Source organism: Gorilla gorilla, chromosome 23, assembly GCF_029281585.2.
Source record: "Gorilla gorilla gorilla isolate KB3781 chromosome 23, NHGRI_mGorGor1-v2.1_pri, whole genome shotgun sequence".
Taxonomy (NCBI): domain Eukaryota; kingdom Metazoa; phylum Chordata; class Mammalia; order Primates; family Hominidae; genus Gorilla; species Gorilla gorilla.
In genome coordinates, this window is record NC_086018.1 from 43,498,842 (window position 1) to 43,510,118 (window position 11,277).

An 11,277-nucleotide genomic window follows, 5' to 3' on the forward strand; every position below is an offset into this window, starting at 1 on the left:
ATGCTTGAACCTGGGAGGTGAAGGTTGCAGTGAGTCGAGATTGTGCCATTGCACTCCAGCCTGGGCAATAGAAAAAGACTCTGTCTCAAAATATTACATAAATAAATAAATAAGACACAACATTTTATCTTCTAGAATTCAGCAGTTTCAACTTCAAATGATGCTGCAAAGGGAATATTGGTCTCTCCCCAGTGATGTCTGCTACCTTTATAAGTCTCCACTGAATGCAGCTAGACATCAGGGGTTTTTTTTGTTTTGCTTTGTTTTGTTTTGTTTTGTTTTGTTTGAGATGGAGTCTCACTCTGTCACCCAGGCTGGAATGCAGTGGTGCCATCTCAGCTCACTGCAACCTCCGCCTCCTGGGTTCAAGCAATTCTCTGCCTCAGCCTCCCGAGTAACTGGGATTACAGGTGCCTGCCACCACACCCGGCCAATTTTTGTATGTTTAGTAGAGACAGGGTTTCACCATCTTGGCCAGGCTGGTCTTGAACTCCTGACCTTGTGATCCACCTGCCTTGGCCCCTCAAAGTGTTGGGATTACAGGTGTGAGCCACCTCACCCGGCCTGGACATCAGTTTGCTCCCCCTCTCTGAGTCCCTTCTTCCATCCAGCAAGATCCAATATCCTAGGTCCTGCAGTCTGGGACAAGGACCCATAGGGTCTCTTGACAGATAGATAATCCTAGGTAGGGGTAACCCTATGCCCCTGGTCAGCAGGAATCAGTTGAAAGATGAGACCTCTGCCACAATGCCAAAGATTTGTCATTGTTATTTTGTCAGAGGGGACATGTGGAGTTCCTATAAGTAAGCAACAAGGAGGAAGGGGCCCCAGGTGGGGAAGAACAATGAACAATTGTTCTGAGAGGTGGCTAATCAAACAACCTGAGGGCACAACGACCTCATGGCACAATGACCTCTTCTGCAAGTAGCCGCCTCCAGCACAACCCTATGAAACTTCCCTCCAGCCCCTGCCTTTTTGCAGGCACCCCCTTCTCTGCTGCACTGCCCATTGCAATCTTTTAACATATTTTCTTTTCTATTTTCTTTCTTTCTTTTTTTTTTAAGACGGAGTCTCGCTCTTTCTCCAGGCTGGAGTGTAGTGGTGCAATCTTGGCTAACTGCAACCCCCATGCCCCGGTTTCAAGTGATTCTCCTGCCTCAGCCTCCTGAGTAGCTGGGACTACAGGCACCCGCCACCACGCCCAGCTAATTTTTGTATTTTCAGTAGAGATGGGGTTTCACCATGTTGGCCAGGATGGTGTCAACCTCTTTATCTTGTGACCTGCCCACCTCGGCCTCCCAAAGTCCTGGGATTACAGGCATGAACCATCACACCCGGCCACGCAACGTAGTTTCATATCTTCTCTTATAAATCTGCTTTTCTTTATTTACGACTGTCTTGATAAATTCATTTACCACCTGAGACACTGGGCCTAGCTAATTGCTACCCATGACACCCTGCTCCTTCCCGCCACTGGCCCCCATGACAAAGCCCGGGGTGGCCACATTTGATGGCTTGGCCTCGGTCCTGGGCCAGCACCCCAGATTTAAGGGAAGCTGATGGGGGAGAAGTGAGAGTTTTGTTCCTGTAGTGGAAAGAAAGCCGGGTCTCCTAATGGAGCTCTTAAGTGGGAATTCCTCAAACACAGGAAGAAAAAGAAAGACATCCTTTAGAATCCCACTTCACTGTTCTGCAACCTGGACCAACAGGAAATTTAAAGATCACCACTTCTAAGCAATAGTTATGGCTCATATGGAAGAAATGCAAATCTTCCCTGAAACAAACAAAAACTCACACGAAACAACTGTCCCGATTGCCACTGCTGCCCCCAGGCTATGGGGCAGTCTTTCCAGAACTCCTTTGGTGCGTGTTCTCTCGTTTTGTCAAAATGAGAGACAAACAAAATTGCATTTGCTTCAGCCACGTAACGGGTTTGTTTTGTTCTGTTTCTTCCACGTGAGCACCCATGCTTTAATCTTTTGGACATTCACTTTTTCCAGCTCCACCAACTACTATTAGAGAGCCAGAACGGCACTCTCCCTGCCCCCGGTGTTAGGATCCTACCAGCTTTTCTGTTTCTGGACTTTTGTTCCTGTGGCATAGGAACTTCAGTCTTCAAAGCGGAGTAGAAGTATGGAACTCAGGAACTATGGGGTTGATTTATTTATTTTTCTTCCAGTAGAGAGTTTATTTGGGTTCCATTCGAGGACTACAACATGGGAGTATAGATTCAAGTTGCCCTGGATATAAGCTCCCAGGAACTATGTTTTAACATAAAGATAAATGACGTTCATTTTGTTTGAACTGGTGTCCCAGGATAGTGGAGGTTCTGGAACGTCCTGGAATGTTGTGCTCTCCTGCTCCTTCCTTCCCTGGTTCACACCTATTTACAATGTCCCAGATCAGGCTGGGTGAGGTGGTTCACGCCTGTGATCCCAGCACTTTGGGAGGCCGAGGCGGGCGGATCACCTGAGTTTCCAGCCTGGCCAACATGGTGAAACACCGACTCTACTAAAAATACAAAAATGAGCTGGGTGTGGTAGCACATGCCTGAGGCAGAAGAATCACTTGAACCTGGGAGGTAGAGGCTGCAGTGAGCCAAGACTGCACCACTGCACTCCAGCCTAGGTGACAGAGCAAGACTCCATCTCAAATAAACAAACAAACAAAAAACAAAAGAAAAGAGCTATCATGTCCCAGATCATAGACACATAATTCCTCTCCCTCAAGTCTCCAGCTGTACTAGTTTGCTCGGGCTGCCATAATGAAGGACCACAGACTGGATGATTAAACAATAGAAATGTATTGTAGAGGCCAGAAGTCCAAAATCAATGGGTCGGCAGGGTTGGTTTCTCCTGAGGCCTCTCTCCTTAGTTTGCAGAGGGCTGTCTGTCTTCTCCCTGGTTATCACATGGTCTACTCTGGGTGTGTGTGTGTCTGTGTCCCAACCCCCTCTTCTTATAATCCTCTTCCTATTGGATTAGGGAGGGCCCACTCATATGACCTCTGCAGAGACCCTACCTCCAAATACAGGCACATTCTGAAGGACTAGGGTTAGGATTTTAACAGATGAATTTGCGGGGGACACAGTTCAGCTCCTAACACTAAGCAATCATTTGGCAGTGTGCTGTGTGGGCGCGGTGTGGTGGTGAGAAATGGCTCAGGTCCCAGGCATGCCTGGGTTGCATCCTGGCCCTGCCATGGGTCCTCGTGAAGCTGACTGGTTCCTTTATGATCCTGCCTCCCTTGCTGTGAGACAGGAGAGCGTGCGTCTCTCACGGCTGACTGTGTAAGTAAAATGAGACCAAAGGCCTGGCACATGCTGGGGCGAACGACACATGGAAATTAACATCCTTAGATAGAAGTGCAAGACGGGCCTCCAGCAGGGAGCTGGGAGGGCAGCTGGCTTCTGCCAAATTTCTTTTTTATTTTTATTTTTTTTTCTGTTTTTTTGAGATGCAGTCTCACTCTGTCATCCAGGCTGGAGTGCAATGATGCAATCTCGGCTCACTGCAACCTCCGCCTCTCCAGTTCAAGTGATTCTCTTGCCTCAGCCTCCCGAGTAGCTGGGAATACAGGCACGCGCCAACACGCCAAACTAATTTTTTGTATTTTTAATAGAGACAGGGTTTCACTATGTTGGTCAGGCTGGTCTCGAACCCCTGACCTCGTGTTCTGCCTGCTTTGGCCTCCCAAAGTGGTGTGAGTCACGGTGCCTGGACTAAATTCTTAACCCTCTTTGAGGTGTTTGGTATAGGACCACTCCCTACTGTCCACCCTTCCTGTGGCGGCCCCACCCACCTTTCAGCCCCTCCTCTGATCACCCCTATCCCCAACCTCTGCTGAACTACACCCACTACTTGAACCCAACATCCTTCCTCTAGACCTGTACACAGCCTGCTCCCTTATCTGGGATGTTTGTCACCCTCCCCGAGGCCACTTCTGGTCCTGAACCTCTTTAACTCCTACTCTCATCCTATAGACTGTGAAAGTGCCAGTGTTGGGTCACCTCCTCCAACAAGCTTTTTTTTTTTTTTTTTTTTTGAGACAGAACCTCACTCTGCTGCCCAAGCTGGAGTGCAGTGGCACGATCTCGGCTCACTGCAACCTCTGCCTCTCGGGTTCAGGTGATCCTCCCACCTCAGCCTCCTGAGTAGCTAGGATTACAGGCATGCGCCACCATGCTCAGTTAATATTTTTGTATTTTTAATAGACACGGGGTTTCACCATGTTGTCCAGGCTGGTGTCAAACTCCTGACCTCAAGTGATCCACCCACCTCAGCCTCCCAAAGTGCTGGGATTACAGGTGTGAGCCACCGTGCCCGGCCAGGAAGCCTTCTTTGACCACTTCCTTGGTGCTTCCTCAGCCTCCAGGGATTCCCCCATCACCGCCTGGCCTGAGGACATGGGGTTGTCACTGCAGGAGGAGTCCCATGAAGACAGTACACGGCATTCTGGAACGCCTTTGTATTAGTCCATTTTCATACCACGATAAAGACATACCAAGACTGTAATTTATAAAGGAAAGAGGTTTAATTGACTCACAGTTCTGCCTGTCTGGGGAGGCCTCAGGAAACCTACAACCATGGTGGAAGGTGAGAGAGAAGACAGGCACCTTCTTCACAAGGCTGCAGGAAGAAGTGCCAAGTGAAGTGGGAAGAGCCCCTCCCTTATAAAATCATCAGATCTTGCCGGGTGCAGTGCCTCATGCCTGTAATCCCAGCACTTTGGGAGGCAGAGGCAGGTGGATCACTTGAGGTCAAGAGTTCGAGACCAGCCTGGCCAACATGGTGAAACCTTGTCTCTACTAAAAATACAAAAATTAGCTGGGTGTGGTGGCTTGCTCCTGTAATTCCAGCTACTTGGGAGGCTGAGGCATGATAATTGCTTGAACCCGGGAGGCAGAGGCTGTAGTGAGCTGAGATGCACTCCACCGCCCTCCAGCCTGGGCGACAGAGCAGGACTCCATCTCAAAAAAAATAAAATAAGTAAAAATAAAAATAAAAAATAAAACAAAATGAAATAGTCAGATCTTATGAGAACTCACTATCATGAGAACAGCAGCAGGGATCCACCCCAATGATTCAATTGCCTCCACCTGGTCTCTTCGTAAATCCCTGTGGGTCACAATTCAAGATGAGGTTTGTGTGGGGACACAAATCCTGACCATATCAGCCTTGAATTGGGTGTTGTGCTGTGTGGGAGGCATCTACTGGAGGCTTGGCAGAGCCCGTGGTTCTCCAAATTTTATGTGTGTGGAATAACTTGAAATCTCTAATTTTTTGGCAGCCCACTTAAAAGCATGGAGCTCTTGTTGCATTTATTGCTCATCAAGCCATTGCCCCGGGACCTTCCCAGTGAGGAAAAAAGCCCCTAGTGGAGGAGGGACTCAGAAATGGGCCCAGGAGTGACTGGGCGTGGTGGCTCACGCCAATATTCCCAGCACTTTGGGAGGCCGAGGCAGGCGAATCACCTGAGGTTGGGAGTTTGAGACCAGCCTGACCAACATGCTGAAACCCGTCTCTACTACAAAAACACAAAATTATCCGGGCGTAGTGGCGCATGCCTATAATCCCAGCTACTCGGGAGGCTGAGGCAGGAGAAGCACTTGAACCCGGAAGGCGGAGGTTGTGGTGAGTCAAGATCGCGCCGTTGCACTCCAGCCTGGGTGACAAAAGTGAAACTCTGTCTCAAAAAAAAAAAAAAAAAAAAGAAAAGAAATGGACCCAGGAGTGGAGGTGTGGAGGTGAGTGGACCACAGCTCCCATGCTGGCAGAGGGCAGTATCTGGAAAGCCACACCGGGTACAGGGACTCTGCCACCTCTCTAAGCCAGTCTCCTCTGCTGTAATATGGAGAGAGTGGCTATCTCAGCAGTGGCTGTCATGTTACACATGGCTCTGTCTCAAAACACACGGCATCGCCAGCTGCTAGGCATTGCCCTCTCCATTCATGCACCAACAAAAATGTACTGAGCATCAGAGACCTGCTCAGTAACCCAGGGCATAGCAGCAAAACGGGGCTGACACTGTCCCTGCCTTCAGGGAGCCCATAGACTAGTGGGCAGAAGAAAAAAAATCAATACATTAACAAAGAAATAAAGGAATATGAAGGGGGATATGTGTCATAAAGAGGGGGGTGGGTGTAGGGTACCAAGGTGCAGGGACTTGGTCAGGATGATGGGCAGGAAAGGCTCTCTGCAGAGGTGGCATCTTGGCTGAGACTTGCAGGACAGGAAGGAGCCTGGTTGAGCAAAGATGCAAGGAAGGGAGGCTGGAGCTTGGGTGCTCTAGGAGCCCTGCAAGGGCTGGGGGGCTGCTGCATGTGTGCAAGGGACGTGAGGCTGAGGTGCACCTGGAGGGGTGAGCAGAGACCAGGGCAGCTGCTGCTCTCCAAAAGCTAAGAGAGGGAGCGGACGGGGCGTAGCAGCAGCAGCACCACGTGCAAAAACCGATGGAGACTTGTGTTCCAGAGGTTAGGCAGCGTCAAAGCTGTCTGTGTCCTAATTCAGGGAAAAACAGTCCATGCATGCCAATAATGATCTTTCAAACATTTGGAGGGCTATTTGTTATCAGGGGAGAGTGACCTGTTGTTCTGCTCCTCTGGGATGGAAAAAAGCTGGACTGTCACAGCGGGACATAATGAATGACTTCCTGCTTGGAGTAGATTCCTTGGGGTGTGTGTCATCTTGCCCAGGACCCAGGGATCAAAGGGTGGGGGGCCTCCCTGGCCCCTACATCCCCTAATGGAACTTTTCCAAAGACCAGTTTCATTTTTTGCAAACTACAAGCAAATTTGCTGCTCATCAAGTCTCTTGACTCTTACATAAAGACTGAGGGGGGCTGGGCAAGGTGGCTCACGCCTGTAATTCCAGCACTTTAGGAGGCCGAGGCAGGTGGATCACCTGAGATCAGGAGTTCAAGACCAGCCTGGCCAACATGGTGAAACCCCGTTTCTACTAAAAATACAAAAATTTGCCGGGCGTGGTGGCGCACACCTGTAATCCCAGCTACTCAGGAGGCTGAGGCAGGAGAATCGCTTGAACCTAGGAGGTGGAGGTTGCGGTGAGCTGAGATTGCACCGTGGCACTCCAGCCTGGTAGGCAAGAGCGAAACTCCATCTCAAAAAAAAAAAAAAAAAAAAAGACTCAGGAGAAAAATGATGATAATTTAATGCCAGAAACAACCATGTCTCTCCTAATGGTGGACTGTCTTTGGTCAGGAAACAAGAACAGTATAATCATAATTTGATCATAATTTGAATTTTGCTTTGGTTGCCAAGAAACTCGGGGTCAGGTTGAAGTGCAGTGACTATATATGTCTCTAGGTTTTTGGCACAATTATTCCTCCCTGACTCAACTGTTTCCTGAAACAAAAAACAACAACAAAAATTTTTCACTCGTCAAACACACCATCCACTTTCTTTCAGTTTCCTTTTAGTCTTTAGCCACATGAATACAGCTTTTACGTGGTCCTTGCTCCACACTCACACTCAATTTGGTTTTCTATTTTTTCACAGAATATTAGTTCACAAATACCATATTTCTATTTATGTATCCTATTCTGTCTTCTCAACAATGGCACAGATATCCCACTGAATCATGAAATATTGATAGGGTTGAATCCAACTGTACATACCATAAATGGGCTATTGTTGAACTCTGTATTTTTCCCTAGATTTTCACTGTTTTAAATAATTCTATTACAAAAATAAACACTTAAAGGTTATGAAGGGAGCCATCCAAAGAGAAATAGAAACAGCTAATAAGCATATGAGAAGGGTTCAACCTCTCTGATGATTAAAAACATACTTTGAAAGAAGATAAGAGTTTCTTTTCCCTGTGGAAATAGCTCAGATTAAACAACGAAGTGACACAATGCTGGCTGGAAGCGGAGAGACTCACAGCTGCTGTGTCTCTCTCTGGATTGTGAATTTGTCAGTTTCTTGGTGCAGCACTTACTCTTCTAGGCCATTCCTGCTGGGAGCCACAGAGGTACAGCTGAACCTGGAGCGCAGAGGTTTCACGGCAGCATAATTTCTAATGCTGCAAAGTTTAAATGACGAAAATGTCCCCTAATAGGAGAGTGAGTGGTTAAGTAAATGTGTATGCGACTTCTAAACATATCCACTCACTGGATATGTAATGGAGATTTCTAATAAGACAGGGAAATGTTACAACGCTATAATTTTTATTGAAAAACAGAACCCAAGATACAAAGGGAGTCAGATGACCTCCATTCAATTAGAGGCACTGCCAGTATCTAGTTCTGAGACTCCTGGGTCAGAGACAGGGACTTTATTAGTTGCAGTAAAATAATAGCTGCAGTTTCAGCATGGTGTTCACATGAGTTCCTTGTGTCTTCCAAGTCCTAGGGTCGGTGTGGAGTGGGCGAGGTCAAGGGCCCATCACGGATGGTGGATGCCTGCACACACAATGGGCTGCATTACACAGGAGAACACTGAGTTTGGGGAATTTACCGATTTTACGGTAAACTCGTCCAGAGGGAGATGGTACCTCCTCCTTTGAGGTTGCTTGTTGCAAACACGACCCTGAGACATGGGTACAGAGTGACCAGGGCTTTGCATTTGGGGCATACTCAGCAAGAATGTGCAGGAATGCCCGTGCCCATGATGGGTTCTTCTCCCAGCACCTGGGTGTGGCTCACCTGGACTGCAAGAATCTCAGGCCTATGATCTTCCAGTGGGCCTCTGGAAGCTGGATGTGCTGAGAACTAGAGAAGGGGGCCGAGAGTCAGCCTGGGTTTTGGGGTCTGAAGCATGCTTAGAAGCATCCTAGTCCGTCTCCTGCATTTTGCAGATAGGGAAACTGAGGCCCAGAAAGGGACTTGCCCAGAGCCAGACAGTGAATGAGGAGGGGGTCAGGACTGGTACTCCCCTGTGTGGTCCTGAAGGCACATCACTGTCACCACCAGCACAGCAGCTGACAGTGATTACATTACAGAGTTTTCTCTGTGGGGCTCATGTGATGAGAGTCAGCATCTCCTTCAATTCTCACGACCGTGCAAAGTGCAAAGTCCTAATCCTTGCCCCACGTGACAGATGAGGAAACAAGGTACCAAGAAGTCAAATGCTCAATGCCACAGAGCCAGAGAGTAGCGAGCTTGGATTGGAACCCAGGTGGTCTGGCCTCAGACCCTGTCCCAGGCTGTCAGGACCTCTAGCTGGTCCTGGGGGATAGGGGTCCATGGTGGTGCCTACTTTCCTGACACCCAGTGCCTGACTTTCCAAGTCACCAGCCACACGGACAAGAGGATGTGGAGAGGCCATGGAGGACAGGCCTGGGATGAGGACCAGAGTGAGTGCCTAAAAAGGGGGCGCCTTGGCTGGGCGCCATGGCTCACGCCTGTAATCCTACCACTTTGGGAGGCTGAGGCAGGCGGATCACAAGGTCAGGAGTTCGAGACCAGTTTGACCAACATAGTGAAACCCCGTCTCTACTAAAAATACAAAAAATTAGCTGGGTGTGATGGTGTGTGCCTGTAATCCCAGCTACCCCTGAGCCTGAGGCAGGACAATTGCGTGAACCCGGCAGGCAGAGGTTGCAGTGAGCCAAGATCGTGGCATTGCACTCCAGCCTGGGTGACAGTGTGAGACTTGCCTCAAAAAAAAAAAAAAAAAAAAAATGGTTGGGGGTGCGCCTCAGAACAGGAGTAAGCTCTTGAAGCTTCAGGAAAGGCCGGGAGAGGCCAGGTTTCCATGTCCTCTCTCCTGGCTCCGGCCTCCCTCCCCAGCTGTTGCAGGCTTGGCTCAGCCCTCCTCCTCCTAGCAGTCCCTCTGCCTGCCTAGGGCAGTGTCAGTGCCTAGCTGAATGAAGGAGTCACCTCCTCCTACTGTCCCTGTTTCCTCATCCCCACCCCCTTCTCAGCCACTCCCTCCCCATCCCCAGAAAGGGCCCCGGTCACATCACCAGCGGCCACCTGCTCCAACCCCATTGGGACTTCTCAGTCCTGGCTTCACTGAGCACTGGGCCACACTGGGCAGTCCCAGCCAGAATCACTTTCTTTTGCTATCACCCAGGCTGGAGTGCAGTGGTACAATCTTGGCTCACTGCAACCTCCGCTTTCAGGGTTCAAGCAACTCTCCTGCCTCAGTCTCCCAAGTAGCTGGGACTACAGGCATGCACCACCATGCCCGGCTAATTTTTGTATTTTTAGTGGAGATGGGGTTTCATCATATTGGCCAGGTTGGTCTCGAACCCCTGACCTCAAGTGATCCACCCACCTCGGCCTCCCATAGTGTTGGGATTACAGGCATGAGCCACCACGCCCTGCCCAGAATCACTTTTTGATTCCTTCTTGGATATTGCCTTCTCCTGGTTTCCTTCTACCTCTCTGCCTGTTTCTACATCTTCTTTCTGGATCCCCCAGGTCCTCTGGTTCCCCCTTCGCCCTCCACCACCTTCCCTTAGTCATCTAGACTCCTTCTAGGGCACCCCATTCTCCGATGGCTTAAACGAATTAAGTTAATACCAAAGTAGTAATGAGTTCCCAACCTGTTCCAACTCAGAAATGCCTCCCTCGGGCCATCTGCTGATGTGCTGTGTTTCCGCACCCCACCCCATCCAAAGTCAAAACGGACCAGGATCTCTGGTGCCTCCAAACCTTTGCAGAGACATCAGGAAAGCTGGCAACACCAAGGAAACCCTTCCCACCTCTGCTCACCTTTCACTGGCCAGTCGTATGTCACCTCTTCCTGAGGGGCCTCCTTAACCTCAGAGGCGTGAGCATGCTGGTCCCCTTGGTAAGCTTTCCTGGGCTCTCTGCAAACTTCAAACTTGTAAGACACCCTGTGGGGAGATGAGTTCTTGTCCTTTTGTTTTTCATTTTAAAATTTAACATGTGGCCGGGCACAGTGACTCACGCCTGTAATCTCAGCACTTTGGGAGGACAAGACGGGTGGATCACCTGAGGCCGGGAGTTCAAGACCAGCCTGACCAACATGGAGAAACCCCGTCTCTACTAAAAATACAAAATTTGCCAGGCGTGGTGGTGCATGCCTGTAGTCCCAGCTACTCAGGAGGCTGAGGCAGGAGAATCGCTTGAACCCGGGAGGTGGAGGTTGCAGTGGGCTGAGATTGTGCCACTGCACTCCAGCCTGGGCAACAAAAGTAAAACACCATCTCAAAAAAACAGAAAGAAACAACATGTATTCAGAAAAGGGCACGTACCATAAATGAACAGCTCAATAAATTCTCACAAACTGAGCCCAACCTTGTAACCAATACCCAGAGTAAGAAAGCTGAACCTAACCAGCCCCCG

At 49.3% G+C, this 11,277-nt stretch overlaps 1 long non-coding RNA gene across 1 annotated transcript; it reads right to left on the reverse strand.

The window, feature by feature from the left end:
- Positions 1–8,179: 8,179 nt before the first annotated feature.
- On the reverse strand, positions 8,180–10,874 carry LOC134758215 (uncharacterized). The gene is made up of 3 exons (XR_010133146.1): positions 10,681–10,874; positions 8,665–8,730; positions 8,180–8,421 (listed from the first exon to the last, which is right to left on the reverse strand). It is a non-coding gene; the product is annotated as an uncharacterized lncRNA (long non-coding RNA).
- Between the last annotated feature and the right edge of the window lie 403 nt (positions 10,875–11,277).